Here is a 24,670-nt window from a genome sequence, read left to right as displayed (position 1 = left end):
CACTGCACTCCAGCCTGGGCAACAGAGCTAAAACCTGTGTCTAAAAAAATAAAATAGGGCCAGGCACGGTGGCTCATGCCTATAATCCCAGCACTTTGGGAGGCTGAGGCAGGCATATCACAAGGTCAGGAGATCGAGACCATCTTGGTGAACACGGTGAAACCCCGTCTCTACTGAAAATACAAAAACATTAGCTGGGCATGGTGGCAGGCGCCTGTAGTCCCAGCTTCTAGGGAGGCTGAGGCAGGAGACTGGCGTTAACCCGGGAGGCAGCAGAGCTTGCAGTGAGCGGAGATCGCGCCACTGCACTCCAGCCTGGGCGACAGAGCAAGACTCCATCTAAAAAAAAATAAATAATAAAACAGGCAGGGCATGGTGGCTCATGCCTGTAACCCTAGCTCTTTGGGAGGCCAAGGCGGGTGGATCACGAGGTTGGCGACCAATCTGGCCAACGTAGTGAAACCCTGTGTCTACTAAAAATACAAAAAATTAGCCAGGTGTGGTGGCACATGCCTGTAGTGCCAGCTACTTCGGAGGCTGAGGCAGGAGAATCACATTAACCCAGGAGGTGGAAGTTGCAGTGAGCTGAGATCGTGCCACTGCACTCCAGCCTGGACTACAGTTGGAGACTCCATTTCAAAAAAATTAATTAATTAATTAAATAAAATAAAGACAGACATATTTGCCTGTCACCAAGATGAGAGTTCTGGACAAACAGGTTCTATCCACTCAAGCCTGCCCTCTTCTCACATACAGGTGCCCATGATAGGCCCACATCTCTCTCTTTTCATTCTCAAAGCCCAGAGTCTCCATCTCACCACCCTTTCCCCTCTCCCCAGATTATAGGCAATCCTTGCTTGGACATAGATTTATAAAAGCCAGGCCTGTTAACTGTCTTCTGGGGGTAAGGGAAACCTAGGTCTTTAGCGTTCAACCAAACTCTTAAGACATCACACACACAACAAGAAATTGGATGGAAAGTGAGGTAAAAGGGAACATTATTTCTTCCTGCCTCCATCCTTAATCCCTCATCTTCAAGCATTCTTTGCTTTTCATCCAGAAGAAATCAACTACCCCTGGGCAGCAGAATGACAGGGGAGAGGGCGCTGGTAAGAAATCCCTAAAGAGAAAGGCAATGTGAGTCTAGTTTTATTGAAATAAAGATGAGGATGTCCCACCAAGAAGGCAGGGCAAAATTGGCCGCTGGAATTGCAGACATAAGAACTCTTTCCAAATCACGCTACTGCACAATCCCCCATGGGGCTAATGTCTGCAAAGTGGCACTGGCCTTTTATGAATTGTATTAATTACACTCTTAAGCCCCATGCAAATTGCAAAATCATTTTTTCCAATTGAGTTAATGAAGCCAGTTTAGTACAGGCACACTGTCTTTCAGCAGAAAATTAGCCTGGCACATTGTTTGTAGATAGCAGAAATGTGGTGGAAGGTTTTCCTGGGTTATGACTGCAATACATTCTGGGATGCCTGCCTTGCAATTTTTCTTCTCTGTGAGTGTGATCCATTTCCCTCTGACTGAGCCGGATGTGCAGGGGGACTGTCACACTTTCTGATGGTGTTTTATCCATCACTGGGGAGCTGAAAATTCATTCTCAAAGTTTCGATACTGAGAGATGTTATTATCACTTGGAAACTTTCACTGAAAATAAGAGTCTTTGAAAGTGGTTGGCCGCTTCCTGACTGATCTGACCTTCTGACAGCCTCGGCCTCCTTTCCTCAAGAACTCCAGGCAGCAAAAGAGAAACCGTCTCCCTCTCACCTCCCAGGTCTCTGCACAGGGACCATAGCTCTGTAAGGCTTCCTCTGCATTCTTTAGACCTTGCAGTCTGGAAAGCAGCTAGCCTGAACTATTCAATAGGGCCTGTGGCAAATTTTGCTGCCCTGGCATTTTCAAACATTTCGGATACCTTTGTTGGCTTAGAAAAAGATGTCTTCTCTGGGCAGAGAAATTGCAATTAGCCACCCCCCTGGGAAGCGCCTCTTTCTCTGCGCTGTGCCTGCCCCATCCCTACCCGCTCACTGAAGGTTTCAACAGGACCCAACTCACACACCTGCTCCTGGTGGCCTTTCCTACAAGGACAAGTCAAAAAATGAGAACAGGCAAAGTTTGTCATTGGTGTTTCATAAGCTCCCTCTTCTCCATTTCATTTCCTTGGGGCTCTAGTGGTGGAAGGAGATAACCCAATGAAGTACATTTATATTAAAGTAACAATGTCAGTTCATAGTTTAATGCATTACCTCCCGGTGATTTATCTTTTATTGGGAAACTCTCTGAATCATTCGAGTGTTTCTGACCAAAGAAAAGGTTCAAAATGATGGAGTATACCCACACGATGGTCAGCCAGATTGCATTTGGGTGAGGTGGTTTCCGGGAGGGCCTCTCGGCCCAGACAACCCCAGCCAGTCCTGATCAAAGCAAGAACATGTCAGCTGCCTGAACTCAGCTGGAGATAGAATCTGGATTTGGCTTAGGGCATCCTTTCTGGTTTGAGATCCTACAAATTGCAGTGTTTTCCTCTCTCCCCTGCCTCCCAGCATGCTGAACTATCCTTGGTCCCATTGCTGGGGGCTTGAAGTCTCTATTAGCATCCTTTGCTAGCCTTTGGTCTGGACACTTAGCCACATTCTCTTTTAGAAGGTAGAGTTCTATACTCTGGAGCCCCTGCTACTGATGGGAGTCCACTTGTTAGGAAACCAACTCTTCTCCCTTCCAGACTTTGAATACTGACACCCTGGAGGGGGTCCACCTGCCTTTGCCGATGCTCACTCTGCATGAGATTGGATGTTTTTTTGTTTTGTTTTGTTTTGTTTTTTCTGAGACAGAGTTTCACTGCTGTTGCCCAGGCCGGAGTGCAATGGCACAATCTCAGCTCACTGCAAACGCTCCCTCCCAGGTTCAAGTAATTCTCCTGCCTCAGCATCCTGTGTAGCTGGGATTATAGGCACCTGCCACCACGTCCAGCTAATTTATTTATTTATTTATGTATTTTGTATTTTTAGTAGAGACGGGTTTTCACCATGTTGGCCAGGCTGGTCTCGATCTCCTGACCTCAGGCAATCCACCCACTTCGGCCTCCCAAAGTGCTGGGATTACAAGCGTGAGCCACCATGCCTGGCTGAGATTGGATGGCATGTCTAGAGGGGCCAGCCTGCATCTTTGCTAGCTTCCCTGACCCCTTGCACTGTGTACCTCAATTCATTCCTCTGATATCCCCATATGTCCAGTCTCTTGAACCTGCCTTGACTTGTGTCAAATTTTCTCAATATGGCACCTCAAATCAGATTTGGTTGATGCCTGTTCTAAATACTAAGGGAGTTCCAGTCATTACACTAAAAAATGGTGATTTTTCATCCCATTTTATTGTCTCGACAATTTGTGTGAACTAGACAGGATAAGCTTTGCTACTCCAGAGGAGAAACAGTCATAGATGAGCAAACACAAGTTCAAAGTGACCTGCCCAGAATCACACAGCTAACCAGGGATGGAATGAAGATGAGAACTTAGGTCTCCTGGCTTTTGTCCCAGTGCTCTTAATGCCGGGACTTGTCACGGTGCCAGCCTTCTCTCATCGTCCATCAAAGTCCATTATAATCTGGAGAGATTGTTCCCATGGAAGAACAGAGCATGGGGCACTGAACTCCTGTCTCTGCTGATGAAGAATACTTGTCTTCCAATTTTGCAAAACAGAGCAAGTTCTCTGGGCTCCGAGAGGAAGGTGGCAGTTTCCAGAAAACAGAGAAGGTGCCATGTTGGAAGATAATTTAGATTTTCGACTTAGAAATGAGAAGGACCTCATGGTTTTGCCTCTAGCAGAGAACCCACAGTGATCACGTTCTTGGCTCCTGCTGACATGTCTCATGTACACTGGCCCCAGTGAGTCCTACACACTCACTTGGCTGCACAGCTTCCCCCAAGGCCTCCTAAAGGAAATGAGACGGAGCTGTCAGGGATGACCTAGGGAAGCACAGTTCTTGAATCCATGAAGCATACAATAGAAAGAGAGCAGTCACCCAATAATTGATGGCCAAATGTCTGAATGTTACAACAACTAAATTTTTTAACTCTATTTCTATTTCAGGTCCCAAAATAAATGTGATCTGCTTATGTATCTATTTATTTAATTTTGGTTAACCTTTAGTTTTATTTTACTCAGTACAGTTTAGATGAGGTGTCAGCAAATGTCTCCCTTAATGAACCACCGGAGAATATGTTAGCCTTTGAGGGTCATATAGTTAAATGAATGAAAGAGTATGGCTGTGTTCCAATAAAACTTTATTTACAAAAACAGCTGGCAGGACAAGTTTGTGCTGAGGCCATGGTTTGCCAACCTTGGTTTAGATTATTGATATTACTTTTGCATTTTTCAAGACTCACAAGCAGGGAGCATTTGTATAAACTCCACCCTCACTCAAAACCATTACTCCAAGCCTAAAGGTCTTACAAGAAATGAAAATCCACCGACAACCGGCAAGAAAACACTCCTACAAAATTCAGAAATGAAATATTTGTTTACTATTCCATTTCCAAAATCAACTGATTGCTCAAGTAAGAGCGTGTACAGCCATTAAAGACATAATTACTGGAAATAATTTGCATTACACAAGAATATTAGAATTCCAGAAGCCTCTTCTTTTATAGGAAAAGTTCAATGCTTTTCATTCTCTGATAAAGGTAGATGCTTTATCTGAACAACTCAATAAAGACAACTGTGACAAGAAACAAATGAAATAAAAAAGTTCTTTATTTAACTTTTTTTATTTAACTTTTAAATATTATAACTAATATTTATATTTAACTTTTTGAATATAAATATTAGCTACAATTTCATCTATATTATAAATATGCTAAATCATAAAATATGAATAAATATGAATGTTATAGGAATACACACACACACACATACACACACACACACACACACACATAGATCTCCTCAGCTATTTGTGGAAATGCTGCCTGCTGGACAATACCCACTTCAGCAGGGTTTGAAGGGTTTGAACAGTTCTCAGCACTTTTATCTTCCATGGCTGTCAGGAAACTGACTCCTAACCTCTGTGTCATATTGCCTTCTAGAAGTGAGAGATGTTATTAATGGGAATATGTTGCTCAGGTAAATGGTGTCAGGAATGAAAAAAAGTTTGAGATCTTCTGCACTAAAGCAATTAGCTCCTGTGAGTCAGTGATAATGGGTTGACTTTCTACGTGTCTGGGTTTCTTGTAGAGGCCTGGCTCCACAGAGCACATTCAGAGATGGATGGTCTCTCTTTTCAGACACCATGCACTTCCTTAACGCAGACTGTGAAAAAAGAACACATTATAACTGCAAAAACACCATGTCCGACTTCACGAGAGCTGCTATCTTTGTTCGTGTAAGACATCAGTGAAAATAGTGAAATGAGTGAATAAAAACCAAAGGTTTGTGATGTGCAAGGCTTTATTCTGTGGCTCTGCATGAGCTGCAAAGAAAATAAAACAGTGAAAAGATAAGGCATCCCGGAATGACACCTTTAATCAAGTCATTGTGCCTTTCTTAAATTTTCCATCACAAAGGTAACAAAAAACAGAATCCAGATTGGAAAAAAATGTTCATCCCCTACTATGGAGATGAGCCAGCAGAGCGTTCTTACCCCCTACAAATTTACTAAATCTATAAATGGGCCCCAAAGTTAAGCTCTTCCTGAGACCAGATTCAATTTAAGCCCTGGTTCTATGCATTTAATTAACTATCTCTGTAAGAATTTGAAATACCAAAATGGATTGCATATGCTTGGCATTTTTGCAGGCATATAAATTGCATATTTTAAGCAAGGAGGGTGTCTCTTTCTGAATTCACCGGTGGTAGTTTAGGCAAGTTCTTCATGTAAATGCACATCCTGATGCATGAGGGAAAAAGGCCAGTCTCCTCAATTTCTTTGAAGGTTTTCAAAGCAGTCCTCATTGAAATAAATGTACTGGAAACAGCAGAAGTAGAAAAAACGGTACAAAGGCGATAACGTTTGCATAAAGAAGCCATTAGGAAGGTGTGCCAATGGAACAATTGTGTGATGTTGCATAACAAATGCACACTTTCATTTAGTTATTTTAAAGATTCTGTTTATCTAGTCATTTTTTGCATTTAAAGAGCATGATGCCAATGATTCTCCATTCCTAAGATGCCAGCAGTTCTTGGAAATGCATTCACAGAATGATTAAAAGCATAATAAAAGAGTAAATCCCAATGTAATATTTATCCAGCCGGAATTTTCAGTGTAAAAAAGTCTGAACCCATCCCATCTCCCAATTGGTGCAATCACATCTTAATAAAGGACATATTTTAAACATAGGCTATTAAAAAACAGTGAGCAAAACCAGAAGCAGAACTTCAAAACTCCCCCAGATGCCTCCAAATGCAGACTCTGTAGACTAGGAGCTCAGTAAAACTTAGTCTAAGCCCTGCCCTCTCCTCTCCAGGTCTTTGCCCCATTGATGGCAGAGCAGTGGTTGTCCTCTGAGAGGACTAAATTCAGTCCACTGCACATACAACACTAAATGTAAATTCCCCATGAGCACACTAAAGACTCAGCCTCACAAGTAATCAAAAACCAGATTAAAAGGAGAATGATTTTTCTTGTCTATCAAATTAGCAACAAGTAGATGCTTAACTGATTTTGCTTCTATACTTGCTGCCTGTGGTCTCACCTGCACATAGCAGTCTGAGTGATCCTGATGAAACCCCAGACATGCAGAGTCTCTCCCCTGATTAGAACCTTCAAGGGCCTCCTTCCCCACTAAGAATCAGGCCCTCTATCACCTGCCACCCCCTGGCTGCTGTTCCAAGAGTCTGCTCACCTCCTTGCTGTCTCACTCTGCTCTAAACCCCATGCTAGTCCCTTGACATTATGGAGTGAGCTGATCTTAAGCCCCTTATGCTTGTTCTTCCTGTTGCCTGGAATGCTGTTTCCTTGGGTCTTTATGAGGCTTCCTGTCATTCTGCTCCAGCTCAGGTGTCAATTTCCTATCTCAACTGAATAGAGAGCATCCCATCCAAAATGGCATCCCCCTGCCCTCCAGCCCCTCCTCTGCTCTCTTCTCTGCACAGGGCTTAACCACTGCACGATGTTACAGTGCATATTCATTTATTTATTTTTGCCTGTGAAGTGCCTTGAAGACAGGAAATCTTTTTTGTTGTTGCTCGTGGTTGGATCTCAAGTGCACAGAACCGCACCAAGCGCACAGTAAATACGTGCTGATGATGGAAAGGATTTAAGTGGCATGACCTGGTGTCACCAAGACTATTCTACACATGTTCCCTTTCAAGGACCGTGGGGAGAGATACTGGTACAATCACGATGGGAAATAATCTGGCAATGTTACCAAATGCCTCTAACATATTTCTATCCTTGGACTCAGTTTACCACTTTTAGAAATTTTAGAAATTTACACTTGAGATCAGCAATATGGGCAAAGAATTACATAGAAAGATATTTATATAGGAGGGGTATTTTTAACAGCAAAAAATGAGAAATGATGGGAATAAATAGTAATAGCAATAATGACATAGAATAGCACTGTTTAGAGCAGTTCTGAAGTGTTGGGTAAGATACTAAGTGCTTTAAATATTCTATGAACTAGTTATTTGCAATTTAAAATGAAGACAATGAGGCAACTTGCCCAAGTCATCACCTGGTAAACTTTATAAAGAATTAGAAATCAAATTCTTGCTTCTCAGCCTGAGCTAAGAAATAAACAAATAGCGAGGCCAACATCACTTGTTGAGAACTTTGACCGAATCATCAAACAAGGCAAGCATTTTGTCTTACTCCGGGGGAGGGAGAGTCAAAGGTATTGTTGAGCACCCAGGGTCACAGTTGTTCCTTCTGATCCAAACAACCCTAGATCCCCTGTGCCAGGCACAGGAAACTTTATCCCTTAGGTTCTCTGAAGCTCTGTTTGTGGAGTCAGCTCGAGGACTTTTACAAACGTTTATCACCGACCTTTAAGAGTTCCACATTAAGCAAACAAACTCTTTCCTCTGCCCCACCCTCTCTTCTTCCTATTGTTGCCAGGGTCTATGGTTTCCTCTTGAATCTCTGAGCTATTCTCTCAGGAGTCTCACTCATTTCCTGTCCGGGGAGCCTTGGCATCTGATCTGCAGGCGGCAGGCGCAGGGGCCAGCAGCCCCAGGGGCTGTTTCTCCTTCCTCATTGTCTTCGGGAAACCACAGGGCTGTTCTCCTCCCCTTCTGCCCAAAGGCCACTGTCTGGAGAACCCAGCCCTCTGGTAGGAGGCCATCTGGCCCTGCCACCAGACCTGTTGATGGGTTGGCAAACGTCCCTTCCTCTTGTTTCCCCACTGCACCCCTCCACGCCTCCACTCCACAAGAGGAAACTCTTAGCATCCCAGATGCTTGCAGCTTCGCCTGACTCCTCCAGTCCTCAGCTCCATATGGTCTGGATTCACTTTTTGAAATGGCTCGGCCTCTAATTCCCCGTTTTCTGTTCATGTGCTCATTTTAAGACTGTGTCCCATTGCCATGTTTGCTGCTGCTACATTTTAAATTGTTTTAATTTAAAACTGATGCTGCTGGGCTAATTAATGCAACCGCTGCTAACCACATGCACACATACATACTCGGAGGGGTGTGTGTGTGTGTGTGTGTGTGTGTGTATGTGTTAAAGGGAAAATTCCTTTCACATGGTTTCTTCTTGTCCCCAGAAATCTGAAAATCTCTTTGTCTTGGTACTTGTCCCAGCAACATCACTCTCTGCCTCTTTCTTTGGCCTATTCTTAGAATAGGGGTATTTTGCAAAAAGCCAAGACCCCCTACCGTGCCAATTCTTGAAACAGCTACAAGAAACAAGACCATCTTAGCCCAATTAGGGTAGTCAAACTGACCCAACGGCATACTCTCCTAAAGTTGACTGTGAACATTTCCATCAGCATCGTTCCGATGTCTTTCCCTGCTTCTTTCTGGCACTTTCCCTCCTACCTACCTTCCGACAGCCAAAGACCCCCTGATTGCAAGGAAAGGTTATAGACCCTTTGTCCTTTGCCTGCCTCCCATGTCAATTCCTTCTTCCAGTCTTTCTGTGGGGAAAAAGGAACAATGTGGTTAGTTCATTCAAGTATTCATGGTTGTTGGCCAGTAGTAATCTCAGGCAATAATCCTATCATTTTGTATTTTATTAAAATAGCAACAATATCTTAACCCAAAGGATTTATTAATATAGGGATTTCAAAATGAGAGGAAAATATTTTTATATAAAAATTTTATATATCACCTCTCCGTTTGGTTTGCTTTTTGGCCTCTCTCCTATGACACTAGACTTCTGGGCAACCCCTTGGCTCTGACTTTGGCACCTGGAAATAGCATGAATGTCCTTGAAGTTAGAGCCATAAAGCTACTCAGGACTGCTCCGCTCACCACAGAAACTTTTTGTTTGAGATGGAGTGTTGCTCTGCTGCCCAGGCTGGAGTACAGTTGTACGATCTCAGCTCACTGCAACCTCTGCCTCCTGGATTCAAGCAATTCTCCTGCCTCAGCCTCCAGAGTAGCTGGGGTTACAGGCATCCGCCACCATGCCCAGCTAATTTTTGGGTTTTTTTTTTTAGTAGAAACAGAGTTTCACCATGTTGGTCTGGCTGGTTCCGAACTCCTGACTTCAAGCAATCTGCCTCCTTCAGCCTCCCAAGGTGCTGGGATTACAGGCATGAGCCGCTGCACCCGGCCTGCTCCACTCACCATATAACTTTTTCTGGTAGCGCAAATGTTCAAGTGAACAGTCTGGAAGATCAGATGAGAACCTAAATATGGATTGTTTTCCAGAAGTGAGACTCAAACATGAATTTCTTCCTCTTTCTTTGATTTAAATGGGGGTTTTCCTTTTCTCTTTGTTTCTCTCAAGGCAGGATGAAGAAGCAAAGGCAGGCTAACTGTCATGGAGCCAGAGGACGAGGCCTCCTTTTCAATATTGTTTTTATTGATGAACAGCCATCTCACTCCATTTCCTGGCTCCATCCCCAGCTGCAGTACACTCAATTATATTTTCAGGATTGTGTGCCACTAAGATCATGCTGTCTTCTTCTTTTAGAAACTGGCTAGAATTATAAACAAAGGGGAATGCATTTTTAAGGAATAAGGACAGGGGAGTAAGAATTACTGTGTCTCTCTGATTGCAGACAAATGACAATTTGGTGAGCTTACAAAGCCTGCCTGGATGGTGTCTCTGTCCTGGGTTTCATTTCTCCAGCATGGAAGGATGCCCTGTCTCCCTGCTAGAGCAGGCCTGCTCTAAGGAAGGTCATTCCTGGTTACAAGAAATACAGAAGGCTGCACATGGACCAGTGTTCAGAGGCAGACAGGCCCGTGCCCAGGCCCCAACATTGGATCACACTAGAACCACCCGTTGACTCAGACATAAAAACCGGTCAAACGAATCCACCAACACCACTAAGTGAAGAGAGCTGGTTGGTTAATGTGACCTCAGTGTGGTAGAGTAAATGGAAGGGCCAGTAGCCAAGAGGCCCGGGTTTAATTGTAGCTCTGCCATCTGCTGCCTACAGGTCATGAAATGCTTTGTCAGTGTCCCTTCAAGGGTTGGTTTCCTGATGAAGCCAGCCCTACTGTCCCATAGAAATGATGTCTACATGTTTTTGAATAAACACAGAAATTTACTCTGCCAGTTTTGAAACTTAAAATTTACATTTGTCCCATCTGAGTTTCTCTCTTAGCAAACTGACCCTCAGACAAGAGAAGGAAATACAGCAGATCACTGCCAATGAGATGACAGACCCCTCACTCCTCATGACTGCTTCCTTATCCCTCCCTAATTCCTGCTTTACATTCCTTCCCTGCTATATAGACCCCCCAATTTTAGTCTCCCTGAAAGACAGACTTTAGGCTAATCTTCTGTTTTCTGCAGCTGCAGCATCTGATTAAAGCCTTCTTCCATGACAATACTTGTTGTCTCGCTGATTGGCTTTCTGTGCAGTGAGCAACAGAACCTAGACCAAACCCCCAGGGTTTTGGTAACACTAATCAGTGGTATAGGCTGGGAAAATGTACCTCTGGGATGCTGTCAGGAGGATGAGGTAAAAGGTCACCTGTGAAACGCTAATCTTAACTAGGTTAAGGATACATAACCAGGTGATCTGTGTAGTAGTAGGAAGTAGTTCGGTCTTGGGGGAATAGCCCCCATGCCATCCCCACTGAAAAAGGCAGCTTGTTGAACTTTCAAGCCTGAATTAGAAGAGAAGAAGATCACATATAAAACTGGGTGACTTGGCCAGCTGACATGGCTCATGCCTGCAACCCCAGCACTTTGGGAGGCTGAGGCGGCTGGATCACTTGACGTCAGGGATTTGAGACCAGCCTGACCAATATGGTGAAACCTTGTCCCTACCAAAAATACAAAAATTAGCTGGTTGTGGTGGAGTGCACCTGTAATCCCAGCTACTTGGGAGGCTGAGGCAGGAGAATCACTTGAATCTGGGAGGCAGAGGTTGCAGTGAGCCAAGATCACACCACTGCACTCTAGCCTGGGCAACAAGAGTGAAAATCCATCTCAAAAAATCAAAACAAAACAAAACAAAACTGGGTGACTTCAAAACTGGGTGACTTTGTGGGGGTGTGTGGCCTTTTCTAACTTTACCAGAAACCTATTTCCTGTATAGTTTTGTAAACACTCTGGAATCATTTGGGGTGGTGGTCGGCGGGGCCCATCCTGAGTCAGAGATTCAGTCTCAGTATGGACTGTGTTTCTGAATACCTTTGAAAAGAACAATCTCTCCTATGCACAAAAAGTCACCCACAGGGCACGGCTTCCAAAGACTGGCATTGTAAGAGTAGCCCTTTTCTGGAGAAGAGAAAGAAGCACACGTGATTTATGGTAACATGGGCTGTGAGTCACCCGATGATGTATTAACATCTGGCAAAACAGTATTATTTCTAATAATGACTAGCTAAGCATTTCTCAACTCAACTTCATAGGCCCATGAGCCAGCTGCTTCCCCGAGAGGTTAACACCACCACAAGCTTGAGTGGTGCCATCCAAAACTAGTTCCAGAGATACACCTTAGGGATGCAAGGTGGCAGTTTCTTAAATTTTAAAATAAAGCACCAGTTTTCTGTAGTTGGGTTCTTTTATGTTTCCTTGTTACTGAATGCTCCTTTGAAACCAAAGGTATTGATATATTCTACCCTGCAGGGAAATCAATAAAAACTTTAATCACAAAATTAAATAAAAACCAAAGCTACTGACATTACATGGTAACACTCAGTGAAGCAACAACTTCAAGTTTTATGGTTCTTCTACAACTGGCCTTATTATTTGTAGAAAAATCAATATCATCTTTAGAATAATTGGGGATGCATCTTGTCATCATAGCAAACAAGTTCCTGGTTGACTTTACTAAACAAGTAAGAATGAGGCATCAAAATGTGTTCCTCCCTCCCCCAACCCAGAAAGTGATTATTCCTGGGCAGCAGAAAAAAAATACAAGTAGGATGGCCCCAAATAACATCTCCAGCTCTGTCTTGAAGCACGTCATTGTCCAAAGCCCTGGGCCACCTTCTACAAAGACATTCTGCTTCAGTGGTTGATGGGTTGCAGGACTTTCCTGGAATGTTTAAAAGCTTGGGATAGTACATGAGTTAAAACGTCCCCAGAAAAGTGCACACACTTCATGGAACATGTAGTAATAGTACCCATTTATCACATGAACTTAGTGATGTCTGGTAATGAAAGACCCTATTTCACATTTGAAGGGGAAAAAATAAAAATGCTTTTTCAAGTCATTTTTAAGTCACAGGACTATAGGCCTGGATGTAACCTTAGGAGGCATTAAGTCCAATAATGTCCAATCTCTTCATAATGCAGGGGGCCTTCTAGAGGATTTCTGAAGGATGAAATTCACCTTAACTCTCCTACATCCTTTCTCATCATTTAGTGGCAATGCATGCCCAGAAATACGTGCATGGATACAAACTTTAATCTTCAGGAACCACAAGCTTTCCAGTTCTAATGAATTCTTAGGCTGAAAGCTTGTTCTTCTCTCCTATAATAGTGTCTGCATGGTAACCCACAGTGTGGAAAGTGAAACCATTGGCAATCTGAATCATGAAGGGATTCCCAGACAGTGATGTGGTAACACACTTTCAATGAACTTGAAGAGAACTTTGAATTGCTGCAAGGGTTTATTGGAGTCTAACTCAATATGCTTTGGTCCCCTGTGCTCTGGTGCTAGATCTTCAAAATGGCTTTTTTCCAAAACTTGAGTGCTCACTCAGTATAGAAAGCAGAACCAGAGGATGGGGCCTGTGTAATGTGTGGGAAGAGCCAGCTGCTTTAGGAGTGGAGGTTTTGAAAGTCAGGAAACGAAACCTAAAGACTTTGCAAGGGTGAGGACAACAATAAACCCAGCCAGGGTTAGTGCTCACGGGCCTAAAATTATTAGCCTTGAATCAAAAGAGCAGGGCTTCAAATCCAGCTATTAGCATAAGAACTATTCCCAAAGCAAGAGTTAAAACCACTAGATGACCCCATTCTCGGGAAGCAGTAGAGGTCTTCACATAAGATGACAGTCAATGAGGCATTTAAGGTCTTTCCCTTCTCTTTTGGGAACTGCAGGTCAATGAATCACCTCCAGGGACTAAGATGGGAAGTTGGAAAAGAGAGGGTTTGGAATACTTCTGTCTTTGCCAGTAAGAACAAAGGAATCAAGGGGTTGATTAGACACTTGCAGGTATCTGTATCAGCACCTTCAACATTGGCACTTCTGTTCTCGTGTTCTCTTTCTGAGCAAGTTCACCGATTAAACAATTAATGGCTTCTTCCAGATAAGTTTCTAAAGGCAGTCTGTTCCAGAAGATTCTTCATGCTTCATCAACACTGGCCTCAACATCTCCACACTTGCAGTCCACATCTTCATCATTTATTTTTTTTTTCGAGAAGGGTAAATAAGAGAAGTCAACTTGCTATGTTGCCCAGGCTGGACTTGAACTCCTGGGCTCAAGTGATTCTCCAGCCTCAGACTCCAGAGTAACTGGAGTCACAGACACATGCCACCACACCCAGCTTCACATATCCTTCATCTTTTATGATCAGGTGTCCTCCAGCAAGCCTTCATAGTCAGCTTCTTCCCTGCTCCCCAAGCCACACTCCCCAGCTTAAGCGTCCTGTTCATATGATAAACAGAAACTAACAAACAACAATGAAGACAAAAATTTTCATCCATATCTCTATCAATGAGCTTAACAAATTATATTATAAAATTTGCATCATATAAAATTGCCAGTGTTGACCATTTCTGACAACAAAAAATAGCAATTTCATATAATCCAAACAGATAATTCTCTGTTTCCGTGTCTACATCTTCCACTAGATCATGAGGAAGAACTGTGTTTTGTCTTCTGATTATACAATCAGATTTTAATGAATGTCTTGGCACATCACTGGCTCTCAGTCAATGACCGATGAATGAATGAATGAATGAATGAATGAGTTAAGAGCCTGGGTTTCAGGACTGGGCCACCTTCTTGGGGAAGCCTGTCGAGGCTGAGTGCTTGACAATAAGGAAAAGATGTGACTTAGAAACCACCTCTCCATCACACAGGACAATAAACAATACACATTTTTCTGGATAATCTATTTCCTCAATAAAAATATGGCCACACTGACAGATAAGCACACTATTTTATGTCCCAGTTGAATGATTTTTCTCTCAGGTTAGCAAATCCTCCAGCACCTCACAGGATGGGGGCCAGGCTTTGAGTCTTGTTCTTTCATCTGGTATTTCCGTGTGTTCCTTTGACAACAAAAGCATTTTGGCTGAAGACACTGGCTTTAAAGATTTCTGTACAGCATCACACAGGGCAAAATCTGGTTTCTGGTTAGATGTGGACACCCACGCAATGCCTATTTCCTCCCCTAAGGATTCACCATATTGAATTCACCATGGTGGTGTGTTTGTTGCCACATCTGATTCAGTGACCCATGTCTACTTTGATATTTGTAATGAAGCTGACTTAATAACTAGCTTGCAGAATTTCTGAGGAGTCTTGCAGAAATGTCTTTGAGCCAAGATATTTTCTTCACAATTATGTTAAGACTTTTCCAGAATCAGATGAAAAGATGCTTTTAACTAAACATATGATAATTTCTAGTGCAAAATTTCCACCTTATCATGAACAAAATGACAAAACCAAAAAATTAAGGCCAACAATCTTTAGGGAAAAGATGGAGAAGGATAAAGAAGAGAAGTCACTACAAAACATTCATAGATTATTTTGGCTAAAAATGATGTTCAATCCAAAATATATCTATTGGCTGGGCATGGTAGCTCAGGCAGGAGGATTGCTTGAGGTCAGGAGTTTGAGAACAGCCTGGACAATGTAGCAAGACCCTACCTCTATTAAATCTTTTTTTTTTTTTTAATTAGCCAGGTATGGTGACCTGTGCCTGTAGTCTCAGCTACTGAAGAGGCTGAAGCAGGAAGATCACTTGAGCCCAGAAGCTCAAGGTTGCAGTGAGCCATGACTGCACCACTGCACTCCAGCCTAGGTGACAGAGCAACACCCTATCTCTAAAAAATAAAAGTAAATCTATTGACCTTAACAACTCTTCAATGAGCCTAGGAGGTAAAATGAGTGTATTTGTTTCCCTTCTGGTTGTCACCATTTTTAAGTTTCTTTTCATCTGGGGTGGCATGGATGATTAAAAATTCAGCAACTTTGGAAAACTAAAGGTTACTGACATCTATGCTGAAAATCATTCCTAAATCCATGGGACAATTGTTAAATGACTGGACATCTTGACATCATCAGCAATAGGATCGATTCAAAATTGAGAGTCAGACACTGCCCACAGGAAGGGCCAGAGAGCATGGGTAAGATGTGGAAAGCAGGTGCCTGAGTGTTCCTGCTGAGGCTCAAAGGCATCACCATTTCAGATTGTTTCAGTATTCATGGTGCTTTGGCTCACAATGCCAAAGAGAAAAATAACTTTAGAGATAAAACTCCATATGTTAGTATAAGCAGATTTTACACCCAACCAGTTGATTTGCACTTGACATTCTCATCTCTAGCACCTTCCCGTTGGGAATCAAATATCAGCTCAGCTGTTCATCGGTATTCAGAGCTATAGGTGGATTAAGTCATAAACTATTAAACCCACTTTAAAGTTCAAATGGACGGTGAAAAGCAGAGTTCTGCTTAGGGACAAGGGAGTTTTATTTCTCCCTGCCCCTCTGGGCTTGCATGATTCAGAGGGGATCAAGAATAACAGGTGGTGAGATCTGCCATAATGCGTAGTTTAAGTCTAATCACGATATATTTATGTTTGGATTTAGACATATCTAACTCCTGGTTTCTCAGGCTTTATCAGCCTGGGATCACCCAAGGCTTGGGTGATGATCTGTGGTATTTAGCGCTAAGGCCTCACCCTGCTTTGTGACTAAATTGTATGTCCCTCCACTGAGAGGATCAGGGGCCAAGCTGCTTTCGTTCTCCTGGGCTGTTGCTTCCATTGCTGCTTTTTTTTTTTTTTTTTTTTTTTTTCTTGAGACAAAGTGTCACTCTTGTCACCTAGGCTTGATCAATGGCTTGATCTCAGCTCACTGCAACCTCTGCCATTTGGGTTCAAGTGATTCTCCTGCCTCAGTCTCCCAAGTAGCTGGGACTACAGGCATATGCCACCATGTCCAGCTAATTTTTGTGTTATTAGTAGAGATGGGGTTTCACCATGTTGGCCAGGCTGGTCTTGAACTCGTGACCTCAAGTAATGCACCGCCTCAGCCTCCCAAAGTGCTGGGATTACAGGCGTGAGCCACCATGCCTGGCCCCATTGGTGCTTCTGATGACCATGTGAGGCTGGTTTTGAGGATGAGTGGCATCCCACTGGGTCATGCCCAAAAGTGTTTTCTCTAGCCATAGGGTGATATCCTGAAAAGAGATGTAGCCATCCTTTGGGACTCACTGGGGATTGGCTCCAGGACCCCCATGGATACCCAAATCTACAGATGCTGAAGTCCCTGCTATAAATGGCCTAGGATTTGCATATAACCTACGCACATCCTCCCATCTACTTTAAATCATCTCTGATTACCTATAAAACCTAATACCATGTAAATGCTATGTAAATCGTGTTAGACTGCATATTTTATATTTGTATTACTTTTTATAGTTTTTTTTTTTTTTTTTTCTGAATTAGTTTCAATCTGAGGTTGGTTGAACCCCTGTGGATACACACTCTGTGGATGTGGAGATGAGAGTGCTGATCGTATATGCTGCAAATTTCTCTTACCACATGGCAAGTTGTTGGCTTTCTTGGGACAATATCATTCACCATGCACGCCCATCTAGTTGGAATGTTTTGTGCATCTCCTCTTTTTTTGAGCATCTTAGAAGTCTTGACAGAGTCTCCTAAGGGCCTGATTATCAGGCTCAAAATATTTTTCACCATTTTTCTCTGGAATGGGTGGGGGCCTAGGAAACTCATGCAAAGAAAATCAGCCTCTATATGCATAAGTTCTTTAATAAAAGTTATCTTGCCCCATGTACATGTCTAACATGACCCACCAAATAGTCACAGATCCCAAAGCATCCAACAGAAATTTTCCAGGAACAGAAAAGTATCAGCTCCATTTTACAGGGAAGGAAATGGAACAGAAAAGCTGTAGTTCTACAGACAGTGAATGAACTGTAAGGCTTGGTCAGTCATAGAAATGGTGCAGTTAGGAAAGAAGGTTAAAGAAGGCCTGTCGCCTGTCTGACACACAGGAAGAGGCTGAGAGAGTGAGGGCTTTTCTGAGATTGGCCAATAGCAGTTTCAACGGAAGTAAAACAGGCTCTTACTTACCTTCTCTAAGGAAGATCAGCTTTTCTTAAAAGCTTTCTAGTCATATATATATGTGTGTATATATATGGAAAAGATGACTGGTCAATAGGCAATTATATTTTAAAACGTCTACTTGGGTGTATTTTCATATGGATTTTAGTAGCTATATCACCTCAGGCTAAAATAACATTTAAAAGTAAGGCTTTGAACAATGTGTAAATTCTCAGTAGGTCATATAAATGCATTGACTTTTTATATATTTGACTTCTCAGCATGTGGAATGTGATAGTTGCTGGACTGTATTTCATGGTATCCTAGAAATGCTTTGCTGGGATTGAATTTTAATTTTGGAAACCTTCCTTTCAGAAGTCGAGCGATTTATGCAGAAGTGAGGGCCATGCCTGATCACGGGTGATAAAGTGTCCCCCGCGAGAGTACACAGATGTTTAAAGACAAGCTCTCAGGATTTTGAAGGGCTTATCATGAACTGGAAGAAGCCACTTCGGGGGGAGCGGGGATTGGCATGAGATAGAACAATAGGCTTCAGCCTTGAAAGAACAAAGGCTCAGAGGTCAGAAGTTATCCCCGGAGTCAATTCTTTTGGGAGATAAAGCCAATTTAGGGTGTTGAAAACACCTGGCCTTCAGCACCATTATGAAGTTGTTAGAAGTTGTTCTATCTAATTTCCTTCTTCATCTTTTCCACCTCCCTGAAAACTTCTCCCTTTTCCCCAGCCTGGCTCCTGTAATCATTATGCTATCAGTATTTACATCTGGCCAGGTACAGTAGCTCACGCCTGTAATCCCAGCCCTTTGGGAGGATAAGGAGGGAGGATCACTTGAGGCCAGGAGTTTGAGATTAGCCTGGAAAACACAGCAAGATACTGTCTCTACAAAAACAAAACAATTTTAGAAGTTAGCCAGGTATGATGGCGCACACCTTCAGTCCCAGCTACTCAGGAGGCTGAGGCAGAAGGATTGCTTAAGCCCTGGAATTAGAGACTGCAGTGATTGCACCACTGCACTACTCCAGTCTGGGTGACAGAGCGAGCCTCTGTCTCAAAAAAAAAAAAAAAAAAAAAAAAAAAAAAAATTACATTACATTAAATTAAAATTAAAAATAGAAACTTATATCTGCTCTCTCTTTAGCACTGGGAGTGAAGGATCTGAGGTTCATGTCTCCCTGACCATGCCCCATTCCTGTGCCCCTCCACTCTGAGCCTGGAGCCACCCTAGGGTCAGCAAACACATCTATGCTAACAGATTGTCCTCCTCTCCTCCTCTGAGAAGATATCTTCATTTAAAAAGGGAGTCCTCAAAAAAGCTTCCTGCTTTCCTTCAAACAAGTCCAAGTGTAGAAATGTTAAATGCTGGAGACACCTGTGGGAAGATATTTAGGGGCAAGGTGGACCCCTTAAATTCTTAAATTACATCATGTAAATAATTTTCTTGTCTGAGGGCACATAAACATGATCTGCTCTTACACTCCAAGGAGGTCAACCTGAGCCTCTAAGACCTCAGAGGTCAATGTCAGTGTTGTCACTAAGACCTGCTCTTGCTCTAAGAGCAAGTGAAAAATCTCGCTCAAAATCACTCAAATGGGACAATCTGGTTTGGTTTCTTTGTTTTTGTTGTTGTTGTTTGTTTGTTTTTTGTTTTATGTTTTTTGAGGTGGAGTCTTGCTCTGTCACCCAGACTGGAGTGCAGTGGTACGATCTTGGCTCACTGCAAACTCCACCTCCTAGGTTCAAGCGATTCTCCTGTCTTAGCCTCCCGATTAGCTGGGATCACAGGTGCGCAGCACCACACCCAGCTAATTTTTGTATTTTAGTAGAGATGGGGTTTCACCATGTTGGCCAGGCTGGTCTCAGACTCCTGACCTCAAGTGATCTGCCTGCCTCAGCCTCCCAAAGTACTAGGATTACAGGTATGAACCACCACGCCTGGCCTAAGGGGACAATCTGAATTAGTGAATGGTGAATAGTGGAACACATTCTTATTTTCAAGTGTATGCAATTTATAGTTCTACGTCCTTCGGTAGGCTGTTTCAACGAACAGAGAAGAATGATTTCTAACCCAGGCACTAATTGCTCACATGTAAATGGCTGCTTCTGAAATGCTTAAGGGTCTGTCTGAAACAAGTTTGTTCTCTTGAAACCGTGGCCTGCCATTTAATTTGCATTCACAATTTACTCCCAAACGCCTTATTTTGTACAAAATGCAAAGGTAAATTTCAGCTAATCGATCTATACGTGAGATCAAAATTTCTGTGGTTTTACCAGAGTTGCTGGTTTTGAATCCCGGGATATCTGGAGTTTTATTATGACTAATGCTCAATTTTAAAGCACATTTAAAATATGCAAGTTTGCTGTCCTTGCTTCGTGAGGCTAATTTTAGCTAAGGCTGCAGTGATAAAAATCTACATAAATAAATACATAAATAAATAAAATCTACAAGGCTTCCTGGAATTACCACTTTCCAGAAACAATAGTTTCCAGAAATGATTCTAATTAGTGAGTGTTCCATTGGCTCCAGTGGACAGTTTTATAGATGGTTTCCATTTGTAGAAACTTGTTCACAACACGCATCCACTTTCATAAACACACATACACATATGTGTGTGTGCTTTTTGTTAGCTTGTTGGCTTTAGTCTTTGCCATCCACATTTCAAATTACACTGAAACTAAATATTAAATATGGATTCAGTAGGATCCTGCTGACACTGTAAGCATATATCACAGAGGAAATAATACATAGCTCTCTTTCAGAGATCTGGTTGCTGATAAATCTGTAATCCTTTTTATAACATTTCTGTACATTGAAAAATAGGGATCCAAGATCCCGGAAGTACACATCATGGAAATCCCAATGGCAATGAAGGGGATATTTTGCAGGTGGCCCCTTTAGTTTTGGGAAAGAGTTGACTTTCCGTGTAGCTCTTCCAAACAGCTGGAGAAACCCAACCCCAATGGCAGACTCCAGTGAGTGGAGGTCAGCAGTAACATCTGGCTAGCCTGTCTTATTGCAGCATAGCCTCACACTCTGTGCTTTCCTGCACGTGTTCGCTCTTCAGGAAATATTTTATTTATTTCACCATCTGCAAAACAATATGGCCTCTGGAGCATAAGGAGAATTGGACCTCTTCAAGTTTGTCTTAGGTCAGTGAACGACAGTACAGCAGAAAGCATTCTTTCCTATTGACAGAGTGGTTAACAAGGCTCACCTCTCCTTTTTTTTTTTTTTTGGAGTTACAGCTTTTATTAAGTCTCCTATGGGCAAAGATTAAGCCATGAACTTGTAGCAATTTTCTTTTACAGGGTGAGAGAATGACAGCATCATATCAATTAAGGTTGGCATATTATCCAGCAAAAGAAAAATGAAACTCAATAGTTTTCTATGTTGCAGCCTTAGGAAATCGCTCATGGGCAGAGTTATCCAGGAGGCTCATGACAAGCAGCGGTGTCACTAAAGGGCCACAAAATTGTGATTTCCCTTCATGGGCCCTCTCCTGATACAGAGGAAGGGGCTGCCCAAGGAACTTGGGCACTGGCTGGGCTACAGACGTGGGGGCTTCTAAAGATGTAAATTTCTGTTTGTTTTGGAGGAATACCCTAAAAATATTGGCCGATCATGTAAGGATTTTTCTTTTGTTTTGGAACTCGTTTGAATTGAATCAAACTCTGCTGGAACTCGCGTCAGAACAGGCTCTCTCTCATGGTTTCTAGTATTTCCTGTCTCTGGCCAGGCTGCAGCAATCTGAACAAAGCTTCTCAGGGTATTTTATCCTGTTTGGACTCTGTTCCAGCACAAACCTGGGATTAACTTGAGGCAATGGAAAACATAAAACAAAAATCATTGAGGAAAAGATTGGCCCGGAATCTCAATCCCTGCAAAAAGACTGTGACAGTTGATTATTATTGTTTATTTTAGAGGCAGGTCAGTAGAGAGGCAAGAGCACCATTATCAAAAGCCGAGACATGAATTTCAGCCCTTATTCTGTTGAGGCTTATGATTAAGTTTGCAAAGATACTTTGCCTCACTTGTAAAGGAGACTGGAATACGGTATTTCTAAAATTCTTTCCAGCTTTCACAGAGTGTGTTCTAAGGGCCTCTGCATTTCATTCCGAAATGCTTGAAGACTTGGACAGATTGTTTATCTGACCTGGTTCTTGACCTTAAGTCAAAGCACTTATCACACATGAACACTCTATGATTAGGCACTTCCACGTTAACACTTATATTAGTATTTGAAGCAGGTACCTTGGGAATTAGTTACAAACACCTTATCTCCAGTTGACAGTTTTGCTGATCCAGGAAAATATAGAGCTTTTGTCTTCTTAGAATTGGGCAAATCTGATGTCATTTCCCCCTTCAAATCTTCTCCCTCATTACATAAAAAGAGAAAAATAATTATGGGTCTCTCTTCCCAACCTCCCCCAGGGCCTCTCTGTTCAGGCTGTCAAGTGGTGCACTAGACCAGGTGTCCCCAAACCCCGGGGACCTGTACCAGTCTGGTACCAGTCATCTGTATTTATAGCTGCTCTCCATTGCTAGCATTACCGCCTGAGCTCTGCCTCCTGTCAGATCAGCAATGGCATTAAAGTATCACAGGAGCTCAAACCCTATCATGAATTGCGCATGGGAGGGATCTAAGTTGTGCGTTCCTTATAAGAATCTAATGCCTGATGATCTGTCACTGTCTCCCATCACCCCTAGATGGGACCATCTAGTTGTAAGAAAACAAGCTCAGGGCTCCCACTGATTCTACAGTATGGTGAGTTGTGGAATTATTTCACTATATATTACCATGTAATAATAATAGAAATAAAGTGCACAATAAATACAATGTGCCTGAATCATCCCAAAGCCCCCTCCACTCCACTTCTGTGGCAAAATTTTCTTCCATGAAATTGGTCCCTGGTGCCAAAAATGTTGGAAACTGCTGCCCTGGACAACTCCAGAGGGCTCCACTCACCTAGAAGACAATGGGACGGTGCCTTTTGGAGTTCTCCAGAGGGATGGCCTTGACCTCAGACCTTCCTGTTCCAATCATGACGTTCTAATCGCTTGCCTTTCCTGAAACAAGCCTTACACTTCCCTGCCTCAATATCTTTGTCCACAAGGTTCCCGCTGCCTGAAATATCTCCAGGACGGCATTGAAGTTACTGTGTTCGTCTATTTCCTCAAACAAAATAAAATCCTCAAAGGCAGGAACTCTGCATGGTGCCTCACAGCACAGGTCAAGAAAAGTTTGTGCCAAGCATGATGTCCTGTGGTATTTTGCCCAGTAACCATTGTTCAGAAATCCACCTAATGAAGACAGAGGGAGAATAACATTGCATTCTAAGTTAAATGTAATTGAAAATGACTCATGGGAATCTACATAAACACATTTGAACCTGTCTTCCCTTGCTTCTGACATACTGTCCCCAACTTGGTCTTAAATGTCCCCCTGCACTGTCTTCCTGGCTCATCACCAAAGCCTAGAACTCTCAGAAAATCCCAAAGGCACAATAGCAAGTTTCCATGTTTCTTATTGCTTCATCTTTCTTTCATGATTCTACATGTTCCCAGTTTAAAGTGCATTACAATATACAAAAAAAAAAAAAAAAAAGGCATAAAATAAGACTCACAGAACATTAAAATTTAAAACAGTGGAACAAGACCTAACACATAAAGGGGTAAGTAAAGATAACAGGCATGAGGAGATGTGTACCATCAGCAGAGCCATAGCAGGGACGTAGCATAACGCTGTGTCGGGGCACAGATATTGGAACCTAAACCACCTGGATTTCACTCTCAGCTCCACTACTTACTAAACTTCTCTGTGCCTCAGAGTCCTCACCTTGAAAATGGGAATAATATGGTGATTCTAGGATTAAACCCACATTACCATAGAGTTGGTTCCTGTTATCTGAGGTAGTTATGTTCTATAAAATTGCTGAGGGCTGGGCACAGTGTCTCACACCTGCAATCCCAGCACTTTGGGAGGCCAAGGCAGGAGGATTATTCGAGGCCAGGAGTTCAAGACCAGCTCAGGTAACATAGCAAGACCCCATCTCTACAAAAAAAATCAAAAATTAGCTTGATGTGGTGGCAAGCACCTGTAGTTCCAGCTACTTGGGAGGCTGAGGCAGGAGGAACACTTGAGCCCAGGAGTTTGAGGCTGCAGTGAACTGTGATCACACCACCACACTCCAGCCTGGGTGACAGAGCAAGATCCTGTCTCTAAAAACAAACGAACAAACAACAAACACAAATTTGCAGAGAACATTGAATTAGCAAATACTCAAACATTGCTTCTAGGGGAAATACAGAGTTGTTTGCTTTGAGCCTCTGGTCACATTATTTTTGTCAATTGGCCAATATATAACCTTGTTTTATGTGTGTTTCTATTTAAAGACACCTGTTTAATATATATTGTTAGTTCATTAAAACTGAACCTACTCCCAACAGCACTATAATTCCTGCCTGAATAAAGCAGATCAGTTGATAAGCTTATTGGCTGATAAGTACATATTTTCTCTGTAAGGCACATCACAGCTTTCTTGCACTTTGGAACACTAGACATCACTTCAGCACTATGCTTAGAGGCCCTTTAAAATAGCAAAACCACCAAGAAAAGCACACAAATGTGGGAAACAGCACTAAAATAGGATGTATTCTGTAGATGTGATTAATATCTGTGGTTAGTTGATTTAGTAAAGGAGATTGTCCTCAATAATGGCAGTGGGCCTCATTCAATCTATTGAAGACCCTCAAAGCAAATACCAAGGATTCCTGGAGAAGAAATTCTGTCTCAAGACTGTAGCATCAACCCCTGTCTGAGTTTTCAGCCT

The sequence above is a fragment of the Rhinopithecus roxellana genome, chromosome 11, assembly GCF_007565055.1.
Source record: "Rhinopithecus roxellana isolate Shanxi Qingling chromosome 11, ASM756505v1, whole genome shotgun sequence".
In the NCBI taxonomy this organism is placed as follows: Eukaryota; Metazoa; Chordata; class Mammalia; order Primates; family Cercopithecidae; genus Rhinopithecus; species Rhinopithecus roxellana.
The sequence above is the reverse complement of the archived record's forward strand: the minus strand, read 5'-3'. Positions refer to the sequence as shown.